Source organism: Octopus bimaculoides, chromosome 13 (genome assembly GCF_046866305.1).
Source record: "Octopus bimaculoides isolate indiv1 chromosome 13, ASM4686630v1, whole genome shotgun sequence".
NCBI lineage: Eukaryota > Metazoa > Mollusca > Cephalopoda > Octopoda > Octopodidae > Octopus > Octopus bimaculoides.
This window is the reverse complement of record NC_142940.1, coordinates 46,367,043-46,384,180: the sequence shown is the minus strand read 5'-3', so window position 1 is coordinate 46,384,180 and position 17,138 is coordinate 46,367,043. Positions and strand designations below refer to the sequence as shown.

Below are 17,138 nucleotides of genomic sequence, written 5' to 3'. Positions count from 1 at the left end.
ACTGAGGTGTTTATCTTTAAATGCGCATGTCTGTTTCTGTGTGTATGTGTGTGAGTGAGTGAGTGCGTGTGTGTGTGTGTTTGCGTGTGCGTATGTCTGTATGTGTGTGTGTATGCTTGTGTATGTATCATAGTTTGTAGCAGCAGTGTGGCCTTCCCTCAGCAGCCCCAATCCTCTCACCCCATTGCGTTGTTGCTATCATAAAACCCGAAAATATGGTACAGTTGCCATCGTGGTAGTTATTGTTGTTGATATTGCAATCGCTGTCACCGCCGCTGCTGCTGTCGCTGTTAATTGTGTTTTTGACATTGTTGTGGCCGTCCGAGATATTTCTTGTGGGTGTGTATGAGTTCGCTACGTATTTTTTATGTATCCATACCTTTTATATAGATTTATGTCTTTTTTTAATTTTTTCTATACCTGTATATTATATTATCCCAGATATGTGACAAATGTATTTATATATATATATGTTTGCTTATATATTTATATATATATTTTTTATACATATATCTCTATTTCTCATAAGCATCACAGATAAGTGCATATATGCCTATTGTGCGTGTATTACTCTGTATGTTTAATTGGACACTATCCTATACACACACACAAATACGCACACAAGAAATTTCATGGATGGCCACAACAATGTCAATACGATTAACAACGACAGCAGCATCGGCGGTGACAACCATAGCAATGACAACAACCACCACGATGGCAACAACGTGGGCGAACAAACATACGCAGAAGAATACAGGAACTGTACCATGTTTTCGTGTCTTAGAACAGCAGCAACACAATGGGGTGAGAAGAAGGGGCTGCTGACGGGAAGGCCATACTGCTGCTAAAAACTATGATACATACACAAGTAGACACACACACATAGACACACAGGCACACACAAGCAAGGACATAAAGACATGCGCACATAAGTGTTGTGTGTGTTGTCACTCCGTCGCTTACAACGTCGAGGGTTCCAGTTGATCCGACCAACGGAACAACCTGCTCGTGAAATTAACGTTCAAGTGGCTGCGCTTTCCACAGACACGTGTACCCTTAACGTAGTTCTCGGGGAGATTCAGCGTGACACAGTGTGACAAGGCTGACCCCTTGAATTACAACAGAAACAGGAAGTAAGAGTGAGAGAAAGTTGTGGTGAAAAAGTACAGCAGGGTTCGCCACCATCCCCTGCCTGAGCCTCGTGGAGCTTTAGGTGTTTTCGCTCAATAAACACTCACAACGACCGGTCTGGGAATCGAAACCGCGATCCTATGACCGCGAGTCCGCTGCCCTAACCACTGGGTCATTGCACCTCCACGCCCATAAGTATACACACCTTAAAAGGACAGAATGGAATAAGTGGAGCAAGATCATACACGAAAACAAAAAGTGTCGCTGAAGAGTTCACAGATGTGTGACCAAAGATTTCCGGAGAATGGACATGAGTTGAAATGATAAAATAATAACATTAATAAACGGGTGAATAAAAATATATTATAGTGCGTGTGTTTATTTAAAAAATATTTACGATATATATGTACACATTTAAATATGTATCAATGTATGCATATATGTGAGTGTGTATACGTTTAAACATTTTTACTTGTGTATACATGTATATATGTGTGTGCGCGCGTGTGTGTGTGTGCCTCTGTGTGTCTGTGTATGTAAGTATGTTAGTATACATGCTTGTATGTACATGGATATGAAAAGGGGAAGAAAGTTGAAATAGTTAAAGGCCATAAACGTTTTTAAATGACAAATTTTGTTCGAAGAAAAATATTAATTTACTACAAAATATAAGAACACAACCGATATATTAAAATCTTTATATAACCGATATATATAAAATCTTTATGTTTATAATTCACTATAAAAACGAGAATAAAACACTTTTCGAAAAGTTTTGCATTCACAGGTGTCAGTATATGAGATTAAGAAGAAGGGCTGAGATATCTTAATAAATCAGGTTATTGTTAGAGATTTATAAATTTTGATATATCAAAAGAATTTCAAGAAGAATTAAAAATGCAGATATATTTCAAATGCATGGTGTACCCTGGTGGCTAGTAATTGTAAAGGAAACAATCATTTCTAGATAAATCTTGGCGGGATTATGGGTTTGAATTTGAAATCAAATTCCAAGGAATAAAGTACGTGAATATACATATTGTTTATTACTCTTTACAAAGATCTTACAATTATATTCTATAATTTATCATGTAATGCATCATTTTCGTTTTTAAATCGTCAACATGACGTCACTCGAAGGAAATAGATTAAAGTAAAAACATTTCACTAAGCAAGAAACTTTCTTCTAGATGGAAAATAATTACAGATAAGAAGAGCTCTGTGAATATTTGCATTCTTTCTTTTCTTCTCTTCGTAGATCGTTAATAGTTCAGATATTGAGAGAGAAAGCAAAAAGAAAGAAAGCTGCTATATAGTTGACAATGGAAGATTGTCTAGGTTTATAACTATCGGGATTCAGCGAAATTCTAGATCAATCTTCCGAGAATATTAAGGATTTATTTACTTGCTATTGTTTACGTGTGAGTTTGCTGAAGAATGTTAATTTTTTTAAGTGTCATATCTTTAACTTATCTGCCTTTATAATTTGTATCAGAAGTTTCGTAAAGACACGCATTAATGCATCCTTATAAGTTTTGGAGAATACATGTTATGCATTAATAACATATATACGATTAATATTAAATTGTTTCTCAACTTGTTTTGAATATATTAAAATCTTGATATTAAAACTCAATCTTAAAGTTTTGTTTGTTTTCCCTTTTTTTTCTTTCTGTACATTAGAAATATTAATATTTCTTACGTTAAAAGTACTACGCAAACATATCCTCTAATTATTTCCTGTTCTGGATAAAACACACAATAAAACATTATTCAAGTCCCTACTAACTCTCTTCCCCACGACGCACCACTATACGCTCGCGATGTTTCTACAGATCTTATCACCCTTCCAACGAAGCAGAGAGTAGATAGATAGATAGATACATACATACATACATACATACATACATACATACATACATACACACATACTGTAAGTTCCCTCTTATATGGTGTTTAAATAACCGGAACTCTCAAGCAACCGGCACGCATACAAAAGAGAAAATGTTTTGTTGATTATTTGTCAATGACAGTCAAACAGTTTCTTACAGTATCAATAATGCACAGTTGCAGTACATGACACAGTACAGTAGTTTATTATACTACATTTATGCTACAAGTGTTATATTAAGTTAGTAAAACTTAAACAATTTTTTCTATTCTTCTCCTTTCTACTATATTCAGAATATTAACGATAATACAGTAATCCCGCGCCATATTGCGATTCTCCTATCGCGGTTCACCTATCGCGGTTTATTATTTAAGCTTACGTTGATTCCTCTGTGGTGTTGTATTGCATTTATAATAAAATAAATATATACAAAATATAGAAATGACTAAAAAGATATACAGTACTGTACTAGTTCTACTTCACGAATTTTCACTGCAAAGTGTAAATGTAAATGCATTCTCCACAAATGGAGCAGGAGATAGATATACAAATAGATAGATAGATAGATAGATAGATAGATAGATAGATAGATAGATAGATAGATAGATAGATAGATAGATAGATAGATAGATCATATATGTCATGTAAATAAACAAAGTCTCCCCTATCTGGCATCACTTGGATCCGTGTTTTGGCGGACAATTCAGTGTTTTGATTATCTGATCATCTATTTTATAAATTGCTATAATACTGTAACACCTTACAAAACTTATTGAAACTTTCTATGCACATTAGTATTATCTTTATTCTGAGCATAGTTGAAATGAAAGAAATAGGAAAAAATGATTTAAGAAACAAATACAACAAAAAATTGTTTAAGGAACAAGTATAACTAATAAGATATAGATTGGTTTCGAAATAATAAAATGAATATTTCAGACAATATCGTTTTCGGACACCGTCTTTCTTCACTGAAACTAAATTTTGTCTCAAGAGTTTACAAAGAAATTGCAAATCATTATTTCATTTCTGCTAAGAACAAAGGTTACCAGACATTATTCAAGAAACGTTATGGTGGAGTGGGAGAGAAAAAAAACAACATCTACGAAATATATAGAGACGGCAATATGGAATTGTTTGCGACATGCATTGCTTCAATAGTCTGAATCATTGGAGTCATAAATAGTATTTAAAATACTGTTGGAAAAAAATCCATGAAGTTCTAGATGTCTATTAGATTTTTAGCTGCCGTTAACCAGTGTCGACTATATGCCAATTATTTATTGTAGATGCAGCGTATAGTTAACTGGAAAAAAATTTCCATGAAATTGAATAGAACACAAAATTTGATCTGTTGCATAAAAATTACTAGTAAAATGACGTAAACATGGTTAAAGTAGTTCATAGACTTCTCGGTTAAAGTTCGGAGAAAAAGATACAATTTAAAATACTTCGAATCCTGAATTCAAATTCTGCGAAAGAATGGTAAGGTTGGTAAGAAGCAAACGAAACCTGAATAACATCACTGAACCTAATAAAGACAGTATTTCTTATACTAGAAAGAAGAAAACATACATAGAAATAAATATTATTTCATCAACAACTAACTGGCACATTGATCTGTTTTATGTTTCAGTTGATAAGTATTACGTGGCTGCGTTAGGTGACCACGTCAACCATCGTATTATCAGTAAGTGAGGTAGGGTGTCGTCTCGAACCGTAAATATCTTATACACATGATCGTGTGGTTAGATATTATAAGCTGTAGGTATAGATGCTGTTATCTGACTTTTGACTTTTATTTATCTATCTATTTATGTTATATATATATATATATATATATATATATATATATATATATATATATATATTCGAATATATATATGTATGTATATGCAGGTGTGCGTGTATGTTTATGTGCTTGCGTGTATGTCCATGCGTGTATGATCATGCGTGTATGTCTTAGTTTCATTTAGTGGGTACATATGTATGCCAGTGTGGTTCTTATGAATGTGTTAATGTATGCGCTAGATCTAAGTAAAATCGATGTCTGTATCAATTCGATTAGAAAACATTTAATCTCCATTTTGTTATTGGAGTCAATTGTCTGTTTTTAGAATCTACAATCTCCAATTGATAAAATGAAAAGAAAGTAAAACAGAATGGTCTCAAGTAGGAAATTTTCCTGGGGCACTGCGTTTCACTTTTGATTTGATTGTTTCACTTTCATATATTCTCTTGATATCTCTCTATCTTCTACATGCTCTCTTACTTGCTTTCTATTTCTCTCTGTCTGTCTTTCTCTCTCTCTCCTCTCTCTCTCTCTCTCTCTCTCTCTCTCACACACACACACTCTCACTCACTCTCTCTCTCTTTGAATTCCCCTTTATTCTTTCTTCTATATTTGTCTCTTTTTTCTCGTGTTGTATTTTCTCTCCCTCTATTTTACTCTCATACCCATCTCTTCCTCTCTGCCTTTGTTTCTGTCTATCTTTTTGTCTCTCTCTCTCTCTCTCTCTCTGTTTCCTTTTCTATTTCTCTTGCTCTCTTTCTTACCCCGCCCCTCTCTAACCATTCTCAATCATCTCAGTATCTCTCCCTCCCTTTCTCTCTCTCTCAATCATTCTGGCTAGATTATTCATGGTCTCACTCTCCTTTTTTCTCGCCCCTTCTTCTTCCCTCTCTCACCATATTCCACTTAATATCCCATTCTCAGCCTCACTTCCGATACATCTCACCATCTGCTCACTCTCCACCTCTCGCCCTCTTTACTTGTCTCACCATGTTTTACTTTAACTATCGATCTATCCATCTATCTATCTGTCTGTCTGTCTGTCTAACTCCTCATCCGTCACTGACAATCTTTCTCTCTCTCTCTCTATCTCTCTGTATTTGTATGTCTCTCTCCCTTTCTCTCGCTCACTTTTACTCTCTCTCTCCCCATCTCTCTCTCTCTCTCTGTGTGCTTGTCTGCCAGTCTCTCTCTTTCCTTCCGCTGCCCAATACGGGTTGCTATTTCATTCCCCTTCCGCTCATCTACTACATTACATATTCATTGGGTTTCTGCGATTCTGCCTACATAGTTTCTCTTTCAACGGTGCTTTCTATTGGTCGTTCTGTATCTGTCTTTGAAATTCTTAAAAATTTATATTACTTTTAGTTCTTCCCACCTCTTCCTCTCCTTCTCTCTCTCTGTCTGTCTGTCTGTCTGTCTCTCTCTCTCTCTCTCTCTCTCTCTCTCTCTCTCTCCCCACCCCTCTTTCTGTCACCTTGCCTTTCTTTCTAGAAGTCTGTAAATATCTCTTAGTACATACTCATGGAAGCGTACATAATTCCACAGACATACACGCCTTCAAATACACATATATGCACACATGCATAATGTATGTGTGTGTAAGTGTTTGTGTGCGCGCTTGTGCGTGTGTGCGTGTGTGTATCTATCTATATATGCATATATATATACATGCATATATACATATATATGTGTATGTCTGTCAGTATATATACATATATATTTATGTGTATGTGTATGTGTGTGTGTGTGTGTGTATGAATATATGTATGTATGTGTCGGTATATATTTTTTCAACTTTCTTCACTCTCACCTCATGAAAAAAGATCAAATAATCTTTTACTATTATTCTTAAGTATCATTATCATCATCATCATCGTCATCATTATCACCATTATTAATATCAGCAGTATTAGTATCAATATCCCCACCACCACCACCATCATTACTATCATCATCACCATCATGATAGACATCATTAATATCTTATTTGTGACTGTGAGCATTCGGACGTATTTTAAGATGGCTGAGAGAGAATTGGATTATTACCAAGTTTGACTGGGTGGAATGTAATTCTAATACCTGAGGTAGACAAAAGTTGTGACTTTTACTCGTAAATTTAGTTCTGTTAGAAAATTTAAAAAAATGTTTTTCTATATTATCTATTCAATATTGTATGTTGTAGTAGAGGTTCTGAGGTTCAAATGAGAGAATATTATGTGGATATCATCACAAAATAATGTGCTGAATTACGAGAAATAAAATAACGATAATGAATTTTATAAGTTTGAAATTATAAAAATTTGATATTAAGGTAAAATGATTTACTCGTAAACGCAGATAATCACGTGATACACAAAATTTTATATGACGCCCAGAAATCTACCAGTATGATAAAGTCATTATTTTGACTGCGTTATTAATCGGAGCGTAATTTATATATTCCTAAGAGGCGGGAAAAATTATTTCATGGCAGCTGTTTGTCACTGAAACAAATGTGTCCTTGCCTGTGGGATTTATACGAGCATTGTTCCTCTGTCGAGCTCCGAGAACTTTCTTACGGGTGCTTATAACAGCTTTTTTTCCAATATCATAGCTTCCAGTGCCAATGCATCAAATGTAGCAATAGCCTTCTATGATTGTGCATATATTGTCTCTTGGTCATATTTGTCTCTGGCCGACTATTATCTCTAGACCGCCAGAGATAATGGCATTATTTCCCCCATGTACTTCGATTTCTGGCCGGAAGGCTCTTAACCTACGACCTCCCTAAGAATCACTGGGTATCCGTTTTATGTCATCTTCTCCTTAACCAGTGATGTGACTTACCTCTATTAACTTAACCTGTTTAAATTTTCAGGTATTGTGTTTAAAGAAAAAAAAAATGCTCAGCTGCAATTTTCTGGCTTTACGTTATGAGTTCAAATTATTCCACCTAGGTCGACTTTAACTTTCATCCTTTCTGCACGAATAAAATAAGTAACAGTTCAATAGTGATGTGTTGCTGTAATCGACTAGTTAGTATTTGGAAAGGTTATGTAGTCCTATTCACAATCTCAGGTTCTGTTTCACACTTTCTGCTGTTCGTTTTCACTTCCCTCAAGAATTGGCGGACCTTTTAGCCCCTATTTTGTATTTGACTTCACTGAATGCAGAAAACTGTTTTTCTTTATTTGTTTTGTTCATTTTCAGTTGCTATATGAATTATTTTTTTTTTGTTTTCATTGTTTTTACTATGTATATTTTTTATTTCTACATTAGATATTTCATGACAAATTCTTTCATGATTAAGACCCCTATTTCCTTGTATCACAGTTAAATATAATCTTCCTGTGTCAGACCTTGTGTAACCTAAATACTAATATCTCATGTTGTTTTTTTCTGTCTAGCTTTGCTAATTCATTTAGCGTCCAATTGAGTATATAATATCTATAGATTATTACTGGATTTGTACTGTATTGATGTTTACCACTAGATTTTTTTTTTGTTTGCATTTACTTGTTTGAAGTATTAAATTAATGCGTCTGTAATATTCATTCTTTGATTTTTCTTTCGTTTCAGTGTTATACTATGACGAGTTCATTGATTCTTAATTATGTTTACGTCTGTTTGTTGTAATTCTCTTATCTCCGTTTCTTTATTTAGCAAAATATTAGAATTTTAAATTAATTTTACGCTCGCGAAGTTCGTCTTAGTGCACATTACTAATCCCAGTCTCATGTGAGTTCCTTTAATAAAGTCGCATACTGTCTGTAATTATGTTTTAGTTGTTGATTGTCTTCAGGGTAATAATTTGTGGTCGTCAACATATAAAAGATTGTTGATTGTCTTTTCGTAGCATTTATAATTGAGTTCAGTTTCGTTTACAGAGGTTGCAAAATGTCTTAGTACCATGCAGAAAAGGAAAGGCGAATGCGAGTCCATTGGGAGTAAAGATTTTTCATTAAAGATACTCTGAGTTTATATATAAATCCTTCTTTCGTCTGTTGTTTTATTTACGCATGCCATATATAGCGTATCTCATCATTGATACCTTATTATTTGTAGGAAATATTTCTAGGATCCTCCTCAGGATACTCTGCCAAGTGCCTTTTGTAATTAGGCCATGCCGTAGCCAGATTATTTTTCCCTGCACGTACACACTTTCTCTCTGTCTCTCTGTCTCTCTCTGTCTCTCTCTCTCTGTCTCTGTCTGTCTGTCTGTCTTTCTGTCTGTCTTTCTGTCTGTCTGTCTGTCTGTCTGACTGACTGACTGTCTGTCTATCTGTCTGTCTCTGTCTCTGTCTCACTCTCTCTCTCTCTCTCTCTCTCTCTCTCTCTCCCTACCCCCTCTCTCTCCTTCTCTCTCTCTCTCTGCACTCGTTGGTTATTCTTCTGTGTATCAGTGATCGTTCATTTTAACGATATGAATCACTTTTGATATTCTGTACAAATGATATAATTTTTCATTTCTTGAGATTTATCTGTTATCTTCGATATTATTACCGTTAAGGATTTAAAGGCGTTCGGAAAGTCGATTATTGGCTTATGTAATTTATTGTCTGCGCTCTCTTTAACCTTAACTAATAAGAATATTTCTCCCCTGCCCCCTGTGAACCTCAGTGAACTGTTTCGTTACGTGCAGAATTATCTTATTAAATTTCTTGCTTTTTATCTTAGGTGTGACTGTTAAATATTCCAACTACATGTGTGAAGTATTATCGTGTTCTGATGTTTTCTAAATATTATTTCCTTGTCTGAGTTGCATATTTTGTTGGCATGTCCTCCAAGAACTGTTCAGTTGCTGTGCTTGTTATTTTGAAAACATTGGTCTGTTTGATTTCTTCCATTGATTTCTTATGCTTTTCTTTCTATTTCTACTGCATACATTTCTAACGTAGTTCTCGATGAAATCATTTCGAATCGGCGATGAAATCGTCTTATTAAAATAATTGTTGTGCCGCTTCATAGATAAATACGAATTTATTCCTATTCTTCAATGATCTCTCTTTCAGATGTTCTTTGATTTTTGGGGACCTTTTATTGTTATGTTATTTTCTATAGTGTTCTCTTTTCTGCTTACTTGTATTGTTTCCTATTCATTTCGTTATGTTTAGTGAGATCGCATTTTCTGTACTTGATTTACATGCTGTTTTTGATGGCTTTGATATTCTAATATGTGTAAACATTCCAAAATGTGTAAAAAGTCAGTTTCTTTAGTGACTACCATGGCTGCTGCATATGTTATTTCGTAGCTACTGTAATACTTGTTTGTTTAACCTAATGATATCTTTCCGTGTCTATTCTCGTTACGCTATTGATGGCCAGATACTAATGGGCCCAGTAGCACACTTCACATTCTATAAACCTTCACTATAAAGTATCATTCGGCAGACTCACATGCGGGCAATTTCATTCGCAGAACCTACATCAGACCATCTTTATTAGTGAAGAGTTCACGCCTCAAGTTTCTTAAAATATACATTTAAAATTGTTTTACATACGAATAAATAAGCTTCTATCACGCATTTCCCCTTCATTGGTGTAGTGCAAGTGGAATGATCAAAAATCTTGAAGCTACTATAAATTCCAGGGACCACAATATTTAGAGAACTCTCATGATGTATATATATATATAAACTGAGAAACGGTGCAGAAACAACAACTACCTACATACGAGAGACTGCACGCAGAATAGAAGACCGTATAGGTGAAAATTGGCGAGAACACAAAGAAGGGAAAAGCTTGGCAGTGCTATACCAGCATTCTCAGGCAGGACGTGAAGGCTCGACTCATACCATAGAGGTTAAAGTACTATTGACACATAGAAATGACACGACACTTAGACAGATTACAGAAGCCACACACATAAGAGCAGACAGACTGAGACTCAAGAGAAAACATGAATAGAATAGTAACACACACCACCACACCACATGACTAAAGACAGTAGGGATGTGAAGAGAGAGGGAAAGATAAAAAATAACCTCTAAATAATACACAGAAACATACAGGGTAACACACACACAACATACATATATACACTTAATTGTGATACTTATGAGAAATAGAGATAGATGTATAAAAAAATATGTAAGTAAATATATAAATAGATAGGTAAATAAATATATAAATATATCTGCCATACACCTGTGATAAATTTAAACAGGGATACATAAAATGAATAAATAAAACTATATAAAGGGCATGGATACAGATGAATCGAACTCATACACACACACAAACGCACACACATATGTTTGTATGTATGTGTGTGTGTGTGTGTACATAAAATGGAGATTTTGCGTGACAATAAAATACCGGAAGACTGGAATAAGATATAATTGTCATTATGATATACGGTAAATTCTCATTCAGCGCACCTAATAGAAGTTTCGTCCAAAGTCATAACATTACGTCTACTTCTTCATATATCATTTCATATGTGTCCTCTCGGCTTCTTCCCACATTGAGACGTTTCACTGAAGCCTGAATTCCCAAATTAAAGAGGAGCGTTATTGCAGCCAAATATCCTTGAATCCACACTCTTTTTGTTTGGCAGCCAGCAACAACAATGTACCCCTTTAAATAGTTCCCCTTTAAGCACACATTTGTCTCAGACATCGATTCCAAAATTTCAAACCGAACGTAAATAACACTGGTCTTTTTGCTCTTAAAATGTCTAAAATAAATATAGGTTCTTAGATACTTTGTCGGACTAATCATTGCAAAATAATGTTACCTAACTCAGTTACGAAGGTAGTGAGCTGGCAGAGTCATTAGCCCGTCAGATAAAATGTTTATCAGCATTTCTTCCGGCACTTTACGTTTTCTGTTCAAATCCAATGGGTCCAACTTCGCTTTTCACGCCTTTCATTTGTTCGAGGTCGATGTAATCGACTCGTCTCCTCTTAAATTCGCCGTCATTGAAGCCTACCAGGAAATGACTTCCTGTTCAGGGGAAATGTTGAAATGTCGGTTTCGTATATGCTGTGAACTCCAGGTAACAGGCCTTATGTCCTGGGACTCAAGAAAAATAAAGTAAAAACAGACGTAACATTACATTCGTGGAGAAGAGAAGAAAAAAAAATTTAATATGGACCCCAGATTTGACTAATATTATTTTCCCCCAACTTCCAGTGTATAAAAGACGTTGACACGCTGTTATGATGAGATTTGAAACCAAAACGTAAAGGGGAAATAACTAAATGCTACAATGGCAGTCAGCCTCTTTAACGAGATTGCTAATCCAATATAAAATGCAATGTCTTTTCTATTCAAAATTTCCCCATATAATTGTTACACAGCCTTCAGCATCTACACAGCTTTAGTAATAAGAACGTATTGATAATCCTCGCATTCAAGAAATTTAATGCTAATTTAATGTCAGATACAATACAAAATTGAGAAATGATTTTTCTCAATTTACCCTCGAGTAAAATTCTGGTTTTGTTAAAAAGTTATTGAATTCTTAATCAGACTCAAGAACAAACGTTTGTATGAAGTAACAGTAAATTGAATTTGAATAAGCTACACAATATCCGGACGATAAAATGACTAACAGTGCAGTTCTGTGTTTGATTTAATCGATTATTCCACCATTTCCAGGCCTAAAATAGTATAGATAATAGGCACCACTGACCAACGAAATATTAAGTGATTTTCTATATTGTGGCTAAATAAACACTTATTAGTTATTCGAGAAATGAGGATAATCATTTTAATTGGTTAAATATTTTAGTTCGTCCTGTTCACAAACTACAAAGTAAAATATTTTGGAAGGAGAAAACCGTAGCCGTCACATGCAAGTGAGTTTGAACTGTTTTGATATTGCTTTGAAATTTTGGCCCGCAGACAGAACTTTCAAGGGGTGAGTAAGACGTTTATGTCGGATTCAGTGCTCAGATGGTACAAATTTTATAGACCCCGAAAGAATGAAAGGCAAAACCGACGACGATGGAATTTAAACTCAGAACGTAAAGACGGACGAAATGCCGCTAAGCTGTGCTGTATTTATTGTTCCACATTTTATTGGGTCTGATGCGTTGGAAGTGAAATGTGTTGGATCAGAGAGAGTAGAAGGAAAAATGTACGAAAAGTCGTACAAAATTTATATACTATGATGAAGTGATGCTAAGCATTAACTGACTGAGGAGTACGTCAGGTATTCGTATCCTCAATCTTATGCGTGTGTGTGTGTGTGTGTGTGTGTGTTCAGGCTTGGCCGAATACTGGTCACGTGGGGAAAGAGAGGTAGAGGCAGAGGGATAGAAGAATTAAAGAGGGGCGAGAAAAAATAAAAGGGATACAGTAAAGTGAAAGAGGAAAGAAAGTGAGCATGAAGAGAAGGCCAAGAAATGTGAGAGAGGGGGAACGAAGGAAGGAAGAGTGTAATGAACGAAGTAAGTGTGAAAGAATAGAAAGAATAATAGAGTCGTACAAAATTTATATATATATATATATATATACTTACATATAAGAGACCAAAGTATACGTACCTCGCTATATTTTCATAATATATATATATATATATATATATATATATATATATATATATATATATGCACATATTATACGCACATACAGATGTGTGTACGTATACATATAGAATAAACACACACACACACACACATATATATGTATTTTATATATATGTATGTGCGTTTGTGTTTCCAATGTGTAGATATTTTACTTATTTTTTTCAAGATGTATACACATACGAGCGTCAATCACACGGTAATACAAATAAAAGCTACATCACTTCATTTTTCCCTCTCGTATAATAAAATGAGAAGAAAACTCATTAGCTTTAATACTACCTCTTGACAAGATGATATGGGGAATAATTCAGGAAATTTTTAAAGTTTTTGCCGAGGACATGGAGAATGTAAAGAGTCAGGTATGGGGGTTTTTGATAGATTTTGGTTCAATTAGAACCGTTTCAAGAAAAGAAAATCCGACACATTCCTCCATTTCAAGTCTTACAAAGACAATAAAAATGATATATAGCGTTAGTGTGAAAATTACTCATTGATTAAACAATCAAAAATACTATACATATTGGCAAGTATCCCAGAAATGATTTCCGGACTTGTTAACCTATATAAGGTAGTGAGACGGAAATATCATTTAATCATATTGAAATAGTAGTGATAATGGCAAAATGAATAATTAACATTAAATGCAGTTCTTGACAAGCAGACGAGGAGGAATTTCGGAAGTCCAATTAATGAAAAAAAAATTAGATAGCCTCTAGCCTCTCCATGTAGTAAACACAGTAAGGTGTTGGCTAATAAATAAATAGATAAATATATATATATATATATATATATATATATATATATATATATATATATATATATATATATATATATATATATATATATATATGTATATATATATATATATATATATATATATATATATATATATATATATATATATATATATATATATATATATATATATATATATATATATATATATATATATATATGTTGTTGTACTTGGGGATGGTCATATTGCCAGTTTAGCCAATAAAAACACACGCACTGTATATTTGGTGTTAATTTTTTTTTTTTCAGCTTTATATATATATATATATATATATATATATATATATATATATATATATATATGTATATATATATTTATATAAATAAGGATAAGATCGGTATTTAAAATATTGATCTTATCAAGTGGTCAGCATGGGAATAAAAACCATCAAAGGTAATAATTATTTAAAATTATAATACAGGGTATCAGGAGATACCACCACGCTGAAAAAATAGCAGTCACATAGCAGTCAAATCCTGACTCTTGGAGTCAGGATTTGACTGCTATTTTTTCAGCGTGGTGGTATCTCTTGATACCCTGTATTATAATTTTAAATAATTATTACCTTTGATGGTTTTTATTCCCATGCTGACCACTTGATAAGATCAATATTTTAAATACCAATCTTATCCTTATTTATATAAATTAGTTTTGTCAGTGTATTTACTGCGCTGATATCCTGTCCGGGATCGCACGAGAAGTTGTTTAGGCGGGCTATTTAAGCTGGTCGTGTGCATAAGTGCATATATATGTATGTATACGTCCGTATATGTAAGTATACTGTTTATATACATGTATTTGTATTTATGTACTTGAGTATATTTCACTGATGAAGGCAGAGCATTTATGCAAAGCCAGAAATCCAGGATTTGAAATTATCTTATTATTTTTACTGGTTTATTTGGTCTTCGTCTTCGCTAATCGTGCCTTGCGGACATTTATTGTGGTTTTGGAGTCAGGATTTGACTGCTATTTTTTCAGCGTGGTGGTATCTCTTGATACCCTGTATTATAATTTTAAATAATTTTAAATATGTATATATATATATATATATATATATATATATATATATATATATATATATATACTCACACATATAGTGTGTAATATGCAAAACTAGTTATTTAATATTAAGGACCAAATCTACGATCCACTGCAATATCTATTTTGAATTTAATCTCATCTTTACCTTGTTATTCCTTTATTATTGCAGCAAGTTGCACTACATTATTTAGAATTTTAACTATATATTCCTCATGCACTGTGTGGCCTTTGGCTTATTTTTTTAAAATCTGTCAGTAATAATATGAATGCTACTTCTGAATATGTATATACATATTTGCGTGCATAAGTATGCATGTATGTATGTATGTATGTATGTATGTATGTATGGATGGATATATAGATAGATAGATATATAGATAGATATAAATCATACTTGGAATAGGGTGCGTGGCGTTCCATCATATAATGATATAAATAATATATATATATATGCATATATACATACGTATATATATATATATATATATATATATATATATATATATATATATATATATATATATATATATATATATATATATATATATATATATATATATATATATATATATATATATGCATTTGTGGATTTGTGGACACAGGACGTCACGAAACATGTACAACAAAAGATATGAAGTGCAAGTACATGGAGTATGAACTATTTTTCAAACAACGAAAGACAAATGGAAAACAAGAGAAACGACATAATGAATGACCCTTCATCAGTTGTTGGCTGTTTTTCTAGTCTTGTATTTCGAGCATTTAACAACAATATACGTTTTCGATAAAAACACTTGCTCCCGCAAAGGAAATTAAATAAAATTTGGGATTTTGCGGAGAGTCAAATTTGGTAACATAAACAGGACAGTGAAAACAAACAGGAAGGGTTGCTAATACTATATGTGGTTGTGGTGGCGAACGCGTAAATCAAGCTTGAGCAAGAGACAGACAAGAACACGTTTTCCTTGTTCCAGCTTCAACGGAGAAAATGAAAGAAACACAAGTTAGGAGAAGAAAGAAAGATGGCCGATTGTCACAAAGACACACACATAAATATATACATATATACCACAGGCTTCTTGCAGTTTTCATACACCAATTCCACTCACAAAGCTTTGGTCGACCCGAGGCTATAGTAGAAGACTCCGGCCCAAGATGCCAGGCAGGGGGGCTGGACCCGGAACCATGTGATTGGGAAAGCATAAAAACATGTCCTTGTATGCACAGGCATTCACACACACAAGTATATGTGTATGTGTGTGTGTAAATAGATATACTCATATATATATCCATACTCAGTAAAATGTGCATAGACATGCGTAAGTGACTGGTTGTTTTTGTGTTTGAGGGAGTAGCTTTGAAAAACTTAATCGTTATATGAAAAATGGCGGATTACATGTAAATTAAACGGAATGTATTGAGATTTTTATTTATAAAATATATATTTTGCAGCATATATAATCCTACTTCGCCATTTATATTTCTCTTATGCGTACGTTGTCTGATCCATAAGTATCCGGACTTTTGCGATAGTAACGAAGCTAAAATATGTAAAAATGGAGCCGCTTGGCACATATTTACCTTGCATGTGACCTAAGTTTCAAACGCTCTAGCTCACTTCCGCTGGTTACAGCAGTGCTTGGAAGGTGTGTATCGTATGACCGTCGCATTGACGACGACAGAAATTCGAGCCGAGAATTTGTATCAAATTTTGTCAAAAGCCTGCAGACACTTACTCACAGGCCTATGCAAATTTTCAAAAAGATTTCATTCCTCTAGAAACAATCAAGAAGATCTTGTGCAACTGAAACCCGGGTTTCTTTTTGGTCAGCTGAAAGCAATTTTGGCAAAAACTTGGCAGACATGCGTCTCATACCTAAATCTTCAGCGATGATTGGAATGAATTGAACCGTAACTAATCTGCACATCATCTGATACCCCACGGATGGTGAGTCAATGATT

At 33.9% G+C, this 17,138-nt stretch overlaps 1 protein-coding gene across 1 annotated transcript in view; it reads right to left on the bottom strand.

The window, feature by feature from the left end:
* Positions 1–17,138, bottom strand: part of LOC106869702 (uncharacterized) — an 878,940-nt gene that overhangs the window by 571,743 nt on the left and 290,059 nt on the right. The gene's annotated exons all lie outside the window — the stretch shown is intronic.